Source organism: Atractosteus spatula, chromosome 6, assembly GCF_055471065.1.
Source record: "Atractosteus spatula isolate fAtrSpa1 chromosome 6, fAtrSpa1.hap1, whole genome shotgun sequence".
Taxonomy (NCBI): Eukaryota; Metazoa; Chordata; class Actinopteri; order Semionotiformes; family Lepisosteidae; genus Atractosteus; species Atractosteus spatula.
In genome coordinates, this window is record NC_142711.1 from 5,584,100 (window position 1) to 5,596,623 (window position 12,524).

The window sequence follows — 12,524 nt, forward strand, 5'->3', positions numbered from 1 at the left end:
TATGCACTGCAGATATGTCTGTACCTTCAGATATCTCTGTTGAAAGATAATAAAGATTTATTAAGAAAAATAATCAGTGACCTAACATGCATAAAATGAAAAATAATGAAAAGACAGCCTTAACAAATGTATGTGGGCACTCACCACAGGAGAACAGGAGAAGAGACTTTGCTGAAAGGAGTGCCGAGTGTTGTTGACGGACTGGAAAATGTGGGGGAAAAAATCATATCGATTAACCCGAGAAAATCATGAGATGACTGTAAAAGATCTGACACAAGACGTGACAGAATGGTTCAGAAGATCCTGAGCAAACAACTGAACGATATCTTTGCAAGATAAATTTTCATAAAACCAAGGTGCCAGCCTGTTTAAAGCAGTATGCAAAAGGAAGTGATTGGTCTTTTCCATTCCAAATTGTCTGGGGTGAGAAATACAAAACGTTTTTTTTTTAATAAAGAAAGTTACAGAAGAGGAGAACGTAAAGTTGTCTGAGATTAAACATGTTGGAGCTTATGTGATGTAATGATCTCAATCACGGATCAAAAACCATCAAGACATTCTACAATTTTCTGTGCTAATCAACTGCAAAAGGCTGGCAGAAATTTGTATTCCAGCATCATACTTATCCACAGCGTTTTGTGAGGTCTTCAATGGAATTTCTGCAAAAAAGAAAATCCGGGATGTGCATTTGCCTTTTCAGTCCTCAGACTCGAAGCCCATTGAGGTGCTGTGCATTCTCTCAATGGCTGCGTTTGCAAAGAGGAAGTCAGAGTCAATAACAGATCTCAAAGATGTATTCGTTGATGAATGGGTGAGACGTCATGAACTGATTTCAGAAGTACATCACAAAATTTTAAGCTATAAACCACCAAGGACTTGGGCAGACAAAAATCCTACAATAAATTCTTGTTCTGGATATTGATTTAGGAATCAACATGATTAATTGATTATTCATGACTTGCTGTCATACCCTCAAGTGACTTTGACTGATGATTAATCATTAAATCACGTCTTTAGTGAGGTGATGGGTACAAGTGATTTAACCTGACGGATGTCAAGTTTGGAGAAAATTAAAAAAGGAAAACAAAGGAAGGGACCAATATTGCTCACATACAGGATCTAGAGAACGCCATCAGTGTGTTACAAGCTGAACTAAAATGCACAAATGATTGCAATGTGGGTGAGCCAATTTCTGACAACATGACAAATCAGCACAACCCAACACAGCCCGTCAGTGATAGGCTCTGATCTGGGAGACCGTGAGTGCATGTGTGAAGGTCTCAGCAGGAGTGTCTAGCTGCTACAGAAACACACATGCAGTGTGTGATCGCCACTACACTACATGGCCCTGCGTTGATCAAGCAGCAGAGCACTGCGCCCTCTTGTGCTGCTCGCATAACAATGGCCCTCTTGTGTGCTGAGAATATGACTCTGATGCTGGAGATGCCTTACTCACCAGACTTGAGACCCATTGAACTTTTATGGGATGATCGGGGGTGACATGTGGCTTCAGAGCTCAGAGACCAATAAACATCTACAGGAGGAAGAGGACAGAATCTCGACCTGTTGTTAAGCATGCGTCACAGATTTACAGCATGTATTGCTTCCCAGCCACAGATGCTACTAGGCTGTGACTTTCACAGGAGATCCCCTGTTGTTCAAGGCTGTTATTGACAATTGTTAAAGAGCTTAATTGATTTACTTACATCATGTCTGTTCAATAAAATGTCAGTTCACCTGCTGCAAAAAGGTTTGTTCCTCTTAACTGATAATAACACTTAGGAATGGTTGAAGGTATAAGTGATACACTTCTTTTGATGCGTAGTATGCATACTGAGAGAAATTCAGAACACAACAGAAATTTTTAAAATCTCAGTATATATTATGGGAATGTGAGTATTACTGTATATACAAATAATGTGGTTCACTTCTGTCAGCTAAGAAAAATGTGTGGACAACTGCAATCTCTCTCACTGAACAGCCAAAAAGCATTGAGCTTATAAATCTTTTACAACCAAAAGCCGGGACTGAATTCTTCATAAAGAAATGCGAGACGTTTCTGAATGTTCACAAGAAGATGAAACCTGTTGTTGGAGATAGGTATATTGGCACGGTCCACTGCATATGAACTAGAGGTTTGAGGACAGAGCCTTAGTGTGGCTCCAAAGTCTGGGACACTGGGAAAAGATGGGAAACATGGATACACCAGATCCAAACCCAAACCTACTGCAAGTACTGTATGGAGTGGCATCAAAGAAATAAAAAAATCAGCATATCTACAGAATAAATATCTTGAAATTTTCAAAGTGGCCATTGTATGTTCCAGGCTTTGTACTGTATGTTGCTGTTCATCTAACACTTCAACTCTGTTAAGGAACTTTGTATTTGCAGCAATATTGCTTAGCCTTCCCTGTTGTTTCTTCATATCTGTATTAAGTGTGGTGTACCGCTACAGACATGATTGATTAAAACCAGTGGCAACAAAAGTTGGAATGTCCTACTCTGACAGGTTTAAAACACAAAAAAGATCATCTCAAATAGAGGAGACTAAAATGAGAACCCACTGAACCCACTTCAAGGCTTTTACAAAGTTAACCCAATGGACTTCTTCAGAACCAACGGAGAAACACAAGCCAGAGGACACAACGCAAAACTAAGGGACAGTGCTTTTAAAGCTGAAACCTGAAAGGACTTTTTTTTACACAAAATTACAGTGGGAGTGTGGAACAGGCTAGCCAGCTGTGTGGCCACAAGTGACAGGCTTCTTTCAAGACCTGGGAGGATGGGATTTTCTGATCAATTAGCTACTACAATTCCAATGAGCTAGATAGGCTGAATGGTCTCTTATTTGTGTTTATCTATACACATCTTTGGACAAGCAAGGGTAGAGTATTTAAGCCATGTCAAGTAAATCATGTCAAAAACCAAATTCACATTCCCCAAAAATTAGTTGTGCATCCCCACAAATGCTAAGTAAAACAAAGGAACGTACATAGTTACAAAATCCAAAAATAGATTTAGGCTTCTATTCAGACAGAAGGTAAAGTATTTTTTGCTTGTTTCGTTATTATTATTGACCTAACAATTTCTTCAGAAAGCAGCTGTACAACATGTTCATTCAGTCCTTGGCCTTCAAAACTGTACCTGTTCAGTTGCTGGCACAGGTTTAGTGCTGCCACCTGCTGGTTATGAAGTAATACAGCATTGAAAGTTGGAAATTTTTGCTAACAGCCAGCCCCCTTTTCTCATTATAACTTCATCTATGCTCATCTTAGAAAATCAGTTTAAGAAGTCAAAATCGAAAAGCATATAAATACAATGTAATTCTGTTATTTTAATGTAAAAAATATAATAGTTTAAAAATCAATTAAGAATAAAAGAGAAATATTAAGAATAATGACAATTCATCTTTCCTTCTTCAAATGTCTGCAATCTTTCAAACTGAATTTACTCTTTGCAATTATTCACTGACTGGGAGTGTTTTTATTTTTTGTGTATGCATACTATAACACAACATAAACAAATAATCCTTTATTTAAATCAAACAGATCAGTCATTTAAAGTTAGGTAAAAACTAAGAATTAATTCTGATTTACAATGATGAACCTTGCCAAGAGAAAACAAAGCCGTAAAAGGGAGAAAGTACAATCCATAAAATATAAATAACATACCAGGACATGGTAGTGTTAGATTGAATGATGCAATTGAATAGCTTCAGATTCAGAGGCAGGTAGTTCCTGCTCACTTTGCAGATCACTCCAGAGATTAGTGGTACAGGGAGATCCAGTCTGATAAATGTACTGCACCTTAAAGTGGGAGGTGGGACAGGCAACTACAATAAATTATTATTGTTATTAAATTATGTAATAATTTTAAACAAGTGAAAGATTCGTCTGGTATGAGGAAAGGGACAACATTTAAAGAATCTTGATCACAACAATGAATCACAACAGTGATAAATCTATTCAGAGAATGATATAACATCAACAAGAACAGCTTTTTGTAGGCCACTGTGTATAGTACACCACCCCAGTATAGACCAAGGTGTGGACATTTAAGTAGTATATACATAGAGTAATATGCAAAACACATTAAATCTATTTGTCTGTAAAAGGCCTTTGTTGATATAAAAAAATCAAGAAATTAGCTTTAATTTACTAAACAGCATTTTCATTATTCCATATTTCTAAACAGGCCTTGCCCCAGCTTGGTTTCACTCGAAGTAAAAAGGTCGTCATCATTACTAAGCAAGTATTTTGAATGTTTTTTTTTAGAGCCATTAATGTAGTTATATGACAGTTTAGTAGAAGATGCAATCCAAGAAAACCTGATGAATGTTATTCAAAGACTCAAATGTTAAGTCACTACTGGCCATACAATGGTATGGCTAGCACATAGGCGGCTATGAGACCTACTGACTGAGCAAAATCATTCATGTAGATGGAAGAAAGCGGAGTGCTGGATCTGTGGCTCAGGATCTGCGCCTGTGGCTGGAAGGTTGCCGGTTCGTATCCCGCGGCCGGCAGAGGAATCCTACTCCGCTGGGCCCCTGAGCAAGGCCCTTAACACCATATGCTCCAGGGGTGCTGTACAATGGCTGACCCTGCGCTCTGACCCCCAGCTTCTCTCTCCCTGTCTGTGTGTCTCATGGAGAGCAAGCTGGGGTATGCAAAAAGACAAATTCCTAATGCAAGAGATTGTATAGGGCTAATAAAGGGCGTTTCTCGAAAAGAGTAGGGGTCTAACTCTGGCTTCCTGGCCAAAATTTCCCACTGGCCCTTACCAATCATGGCCTCCTAATAATCCCCCTCTATGAGTTGGCTCCATTACTCTGTTCTCCTCCCCACTGAGAGCTGGTGTGCAGTGAGTGTACTGGCGCACTATGGCTACTGTCGCATCATCCAGGTGGGGCTGCACACTGGTGGTGGTGGAGGGGATCCCCATTACCTGTAAAGCGCTTTGAGTGGAGTGTCCAGAAAAGCACTATATAAGTGTAAGCAATTATTATTATTATTATTATTATTATTATTAAAGTGATCTTATAAGAAATAGGAGGGTCCAGGATAGAAACCTAGAAGACTCCCTTAGTAACAGGTAGAGGGTATGAAAAATATATCAGATTTTAAACATTGCACATGGCTTTGAAAGTATTCTGACACCATACAAGGGTGTTCATATCAAGCCAAATAGGCACACCCCAAAAAAGGGTTCATGAATTCAGGTCAATAGGCGCAATCATTCACCAGCCTGCATTTCTACCCACTGATTTCATCAAATAAAAGGTATGGCACTTGCCATCTGCTATTTTCCAAAATATACTGCGGGGGCTAATTCTGTAGTGCGTGACAGGAGCAGAAGTGAACAGAGAAGTCCAGATTAAATTCCCTGGAGAATCCATGAAGAAGGGATCTGAGAGTGCCAATCGGAGGTAAGGCAGAGGGCGAGAAGAATAGGATCAAGGGAGGGGTTGAGGTGCAGAGAGATCGAGAGCCAGTATATCTGCACGTGTGGTGTGTTTGTATTTGTGGAGAGGAAATTGAATAACCGTTTTCTGGGCAAACAGAACAAGTTGAAGGTGAGGGTGGTCACCAAGGCACCCAGAACAAGAGAGATCAGCCCCAGAAGGGCTGCAGATATGTACAAAGAGGCATTGCGACTTTCCTCAGTCGACAACAGAATTCCAGTTATGGCAAGCTTGTTGCCTACTGGTGTTTCAGACCCGGCAAGGGAGAGAGTCATGGAGTTAAGGAGGGAGGGACAGCAGGAGAAACAGGACAGGCTGAGGATAAGGAAGCACCGGATCAGCCAGTGTGCACTGCAGACTGGAGTGAAAGAGCACCATGATGCAGGCAATAGTACACCAGCCAGTGAACAGTGGTAGAGCAGGAGATGGCTGATATCAGCCTTAGCTGGAAACATGGAAGTCATGTTGCTTGTCAGTGAACCAACAGGACAGCTGACTGAAGAAGTGAAGGGAGTGAGCAGAATACAGACCTGGCTCTGTATAGGGAACATGGGGAAGAGCCAGCTGAAGAGTGGGAGCTGGGCCGAGGTAGGAGAGGGGTGGACGTGCAGGAATGACCTAGGATGGAAGCCAGAGATGGAGAAGGGAAAGGAAGGTCTGCCTCTGGCCACAGCAAGCACCGAGAGTGAGAAAGGGGTGATACGCAGGAGAGAGGAAGTGGAAGAGATTAGTATCGGGTCTTCTCCCAAATTTATTCTTTAAAAAGTCTGTTTAGCCTTAATATATGAGACAGTTTAAGATGCCATATAGACCTAGTCCTCACTATCTGCAGTAACTACCAAAACTATTGCACTGCACAACTGCTTTTGTGTCTTCTTACTATTATGCAATTTCATTTATACAGGCTTCTCAGTAGATTAAAAGAGCTTTTCAATGGTACGAAGATTGTAGCGCTACGCGGGTGTTTCAGCCATGCGCACGCAAGGCGGTCTGGGAAGAGCACCTGGGGGCGGGGCTACGGGACTATAGAGCGGAGCGGAGGCTGGGAGACGGGCTCTTCCTTCGTGTGTGTGTGTGTGTGTTAGTGTAGGTGCAGCGCTGTAACCCCCTGTCCCCGTGTGTGTGCGTACCTTTCCCCGGTTCTGGTTAATACATGTGTTGTTTAACCCCTTTTCCAAAGTCCTACGCCTGCTCCAGTCCGTAGCGAACCCCGCGGTCGCTAAGAAAAAAAATGTGGGCTAATGCCCAACCGGTAATTTTGTGGAACCAAGAGGAAAATGTAACGGGACACTGAAAGTTTTAGTGGGCAGTTATTTAAAAACTTGATTCGAAATGGTCGCCAGTCTCAGGGACTCTTATGGACTTGGACGTCCACAGCAATGCCAATGTAAGTGAGAAGGTTGTGTCCCCACTCTGCGTTGTCTGGTCTTTGGCAGTACAGTAAAGCCTAAATCAGTTCTCAGGTTAGCTACTGGACTAGACTCTTGCAATAAATGCCTGAAATCATCTGGAGCTGGACTATACAGGAGCAGGAGAACATTGATGTCCTCTTTATAAAATTTCTTTAGAAGCCAGTGAATTTGCACAGCAGCAGCTTTAGTTGGGAAGGTACATGAGCCACAGATTTCTGGCCAGACTGAAGCCTAGTTCGTACCTTAGCACTGCAGTGTAATGGTGATTAAATAAAGTTATGTATGTGTGTTCCCTCTTCAGACAGAACTCTAGTAATGTGGTCTTCTATTTTCTTGGTTAGGGAAATTGATGCAGTATTGCTACAAGTATCAGTGTCCTCATGCTACAAAAATAAGCCTTCAGATTTGAAATTAATCTTCAGATACTAATCTTTCAAGACCTGGCCTGTGAAGCGGGTGATTCAGACGGCTGACGTCATGTTAATTAACGGTGGTTGGAACAACGCAGGATTTGTGAGCAGGTGTATTTTCAAAATGCAGCAACACCTTTTCTTCTCAATAGCTTGCTAATATCTTTAATCAAATTTGTGCAACACTCATCTGTAGTTCTAGAGGTCACAGTAGGCCTACGACATTTTCAGGGCCTACGAAGGAGGGAAATACTAGTGACTAACGAAAAACGAGCTGAAACAACAAGATTGCTATTGACTCTAGGAGCCCAAAATCAACAATCACACACTCTCTAGCGGCTGTTCTAGACACTAGAAGTATGGAAGTGATGGTCGCTCAACTCGCTCCATCCTTCACGGGGTTTAGCATTAGAATAGTTTAAAGTGCATCATGTCAATCGACGTCATTCAATGGGCGTTTACCCCTCTTTTTTGCACTTTTCGGCGTGAAAGCACCTAGGGCCTACGAACACCAGCCTCCCTCCCTGCTTACTATGTGAGTTCAAAAATGGCACCAGGAGACACGATTGCTGGCAGCCCTCTACTGCCCTGGCTCTGGACAGAGTCCTGCCAGGTTCATAAACAGCCTTGTTATCAGTTTTCAGAAGCTTCCCAAAGACGTCATTTGAAGTTTAGCTGGAACAAACCCAGAAGAGCACCGCTTTCCAGCAGATTGTGTTTCTACAGTATATAGTCATATATCCGAGACAAACACCTGACAGCTACTCTGTGAAAAATGACGAGCCAAAAAGAAGCCCGTTATGTGGAGAAACTCTGTTTGTTTGCAGACACAGCTTTCTTTATTGTTATTTTTTTAAATTATTATTGTTATTATTATTGTTATTATTATTATTATTATTATTATTATGCTAGTAAACGCTATGGGTTTTTCTAGAAAATGTATTTGTGCGTGTCAACCACTAGATGGCGCAAAGGCATTACACAAATGGTACGAAAGGAAACCGTTCCAGCTCCACAATTTGAGGAGAGGGACGTCCAGAGGAGTTAATTGCCATAGGTACAGTACATTTAATTTGTAACTCAGTCTCATGTACTGGTCAAATAAAGTGTTAATTCTTACACGAAAAAGTAGAACTTATGACCGTGAGATAATTATACCAGATAATTACACATTGAATGGTCAAATTTACCGCCGACCTAATTTTGTAAAATAACCTGAAGGTATCCATACATACAGAACCGTATATGTCCAGAATCTCAGTAGAAACCTCAAATCTATAGAACCTGATATGCCATTAGTTGGTTATTTTCATAAGGGCTGATTCAAGTCTATTTTTAACGGCATTGAAATATTAAATATGCTCTACTGAGTAAATAACTGAATCAGATACGTAGCTTAAAAGTTGAAAACCTTTACTCCTAAAGGACTGGAGTTGTTTTTTTTACCAACTACTAAGTCTGCGGAAAGCACTCATTGTTTTGAAACACCGATCTTTACTACATCTTGAAAATTGTGAGCAAACAAAAAATGGGACTTTATCTTTATAAAAATATATTAGATGGAACTGTTCACAAATATTTCCAAGAACTGTTCTTCGTTATTATTATGATGATAATTATTTAAGCTTAACTCATTACCCTTACAGTCATCTGTAGATATGCTGTCGCCTAACTGAAATGATATATTGTAGAAAAGTCAATTAAATTTAGAAACGAAAAAAAAATTGGGAACCAAATGCACTAAAATTTCACAGCTCCGTGAAGTTGGCCCCCCTACAGACAGCACAAACGATGAAAACCACCTCATTCGTTAGTGCTAAGTTTGTGCCGTTGAAAGTAGCGTTTGTGTGAGCAGTATCTTCTGGGCGTTTGTGTGAAAACGGCGAACATTAGCAAGCAACTGCATGTTCTTAGAAAGAGGCTTTAACTTACACGTCTCAATATTTCGTAGCTGTGTCCTAATGACTGTTACACATGCTAGTGAAACTTGAAAAATAGTGTTACAGTTGTGAATATAGATTACCCAGAAGATACTGCTATTAAAGGCAAAATCAACCGTCGCCCCTCACCCGGGCAAACAGAGAAACACAACTGCAGAGCTGTTACCCATGTCAAATGTGCCAGTGAGCAGGTGAACAGTCCACAAGAACTTCGTCCCGACCGTGGATGGTAGGAGTATCGTGGTTTGGGTCTGCTTTGCCAACCCGGGACCTGGGAGGCTTGTCGTTATTGCTGGAGCCATGGAGTCAGCATCCTGTCAGCAAATTCTGGAAGAGCATGTTGCATGTTTTGGATCGGCTATCAAGATCTGGACCTGAGCCCAGGAACTCAGGAACCCAGGACTCCAGTACAGCGAGGCTATAATAATAATAATAATAATAATAATAATAATGCAAAGGAACAAGTAACAGGTTTATTCCAGGCTGAAAAAAAGAAGAAAGAGAACACAACGTTTCGGCCGTGGAGCCTTCTTCAGGTGTCAAATTACCTTCTTCAGGTAATAATAATAATGGCAGCTGGCTCTTCAGCCCTTCCTTGCGTTGCTACCTTTCTGTCCTTGCCCGAGTGACTAGCAAAAGAGATATAAACGAGTGAGCTGCAGTTCCAGTCTCCTGCCTCTCTTCTTACACCGCCGCTCCCCTGGAGAGTGAATTAAGGGAGAACGGCTGCAGTTTTATTCACTTTGTAAAGAGCTTTTTCATCCCAAGATACTTTGAATAATACACCCCAAATGATCGACAGTACCAAATGTATTCCAATATGCTAGGAGCACACCATGAATAAATAACTCGTCATTCTCCAAGCTGTCAGGTAACTGTGAACCTAGATATGTATACAATAGGATATCCCAAAACCGAGTGGGCAAGAGAAAACTAATCGGCGTAAAAAATACAGACCAACGTCGGTAGAGGGAGCACTCGTATAAATTAAATCTTGAAACCTCTACAGATCGACTCAGTTTTTCATATCGTCAAAGCCAAGACACAGCAGTGGCGGGATTAAACCAAGAACACCGTGATCGCAAAACAGAGAAGTAGAAATAATATTTTAAAAGTCAGGTTAATCTAGGTCCTTCACAGAGCTTGCATTCTAAAGAAAGGAAAATGTAATACTGTGCAATTCCCGTTGCATATTCGTTTTTGTTAATAAAATTTATAATTATTTCAAATTATATAGCCCTTTTATGTTACACATGTAACCATTATATTAACATAAAGCAGACAGAGATGTCACAGAACGCCTGGAAGTGATATCTTTCAAAGACGTATTTCACTCTGCCACCTTGTGAAATAGCGGAATTTTGGTAAAACTCTTCTTACAAGATCGCTCATCCAAGGGCGCGATGGGCTCTTCCCACCAAATTAAGCATTGCTCAGTGACAAACCAATCCACATGTACTCCTCACATACCATACTAGTGAAAACTACAGCCAAACGCTATGCAGGCACACCTGTTGAAGTAATTTAACCTGTTCAATGTTAAAACCAGTGAAAATCAGGTCAGATAAACATAGAAAGGAACCAATATTGCCCCCTTATCTAGAGACAAATGTCTTTGTGCCAGCTGTGTGGACTATGTAAGTGCACTGTCACTTATTTTCACTGCCAGCTGTTTCTCATCTGGCGAGACATTACAACCAAGTCAAAAGAGTTAATGAATGCTGTGATCTGATCGACCATGAGACCTCTTCAAGATCGATGGGGGGGTCTGGCCAGGAGTATCACGTTGCTACTGAACTCTGTCTATACTGACTGACGGATTGATGGCAATCTAACTACTGTGCCCTACACTGATCAAGAGTTAACACCTCTCTTCCTGTTCCGGTGGGCTGCCCACATGGCAACATTCCTCTTGCTGCTCATGTGAACACAGCTTTCCTTTGTGATGAGCACCACCAGGATGCCATGCTTGCCAGACCTGAGCCCCACTAAGCATTTGTGGGATAAAGTGGGGCAGCATGTGGCATCTAGGATTCAGAGACCAATGAACTGGCACATGCTTGTCCAGACTCTGCAAGAGGAAGGGGACAGAGTCCCACAAAACAGCATCTGCAACATGGCGTAAAGCACAGCTGGTACTGCTTCCCAGCCAACACTGCTAGCCTGTGATCTTCAGTATGACCCCTTGGTGATCATCCCTATTGATGATACATGTTTATCAGGTTAATGGATTTACCTATGCCACGTCTGTTCAATAATATATCAGTGCCCCTGCCCCTGCTACTAAGATTTTGCTTCTTTTCCAGATAACATTGTTCATCTGTTACAGGTAGAAGTGATACAGTTTTTAGATGCTCAGCATATGCAGTGAGATGCAATAAAATGCAACAAAGGAGTATTTGAATCAATAGTATTTTTAATGCCTCTCAGTATAAATTATGGGACATGAATGTTAATTAGCTCTGGCTGTTTCACAATACTAGAAAGCAGTCATCTAAACAGTTTTCTAATTCTGCTTTGCATATACTGTATATATAGCCATCCATGACTGATATTTGATATTTAATAGTTATTGTCTGTTGTTATAGAATACCACAACTCAGAAGGTAAAGTTTAGAACATTTGAAATTGGTTTAGGTATATGCTGATGTACAGAAGAAATACAACAGTCAGGACTAATGAATTCAATTAAAATACTTAAAACTAGATATCAAATGTGAATGAAATCAAATCTGCTCAAAAATAAAGACCAAGAATATTTTTTTCAAACTTTCTCAGTACGAAACAAAACACTCAAAATTAGTATTGGGTATGACCTCCTAGACCCTTAACACAGTCCTGGAAGTATTTACACAAAGACCCGATTAGCCTCTGGCCAGACTGCTGTGAGCTGTTATTTGACTCTTTCTGTGCAGTTACAGACAGGTAGCAAACACTGGCTGATTGCAGTTGCCTCCTGTTGATGGAATTGGCGAGTTGGTCCCACGGGTGTTCTACTGGAGTCAGGTCAGCAGAAAAAGGTAGCCACCAAGACAAAGATCATTTCTTGAAGCCATGCTTTTGGAATTCCACCACTGGTAGGTTTTGCATTTTTCTGATCAGAAATCCTACAGATCTGGCTTGACGTGCATGACTGGAAAAACTCTTGCTTCGTTACTGAACAGTAAGATTGTCATCACTACACTGAAATCATTCTAGTGTCAGAGGAGGAGATTCTCTGCACACCATCACACTTTCTCTAGAACTCGGCTTGAATGAGGAAACAGTTAGCATAACTCCCACCATGACATCTCTGCAC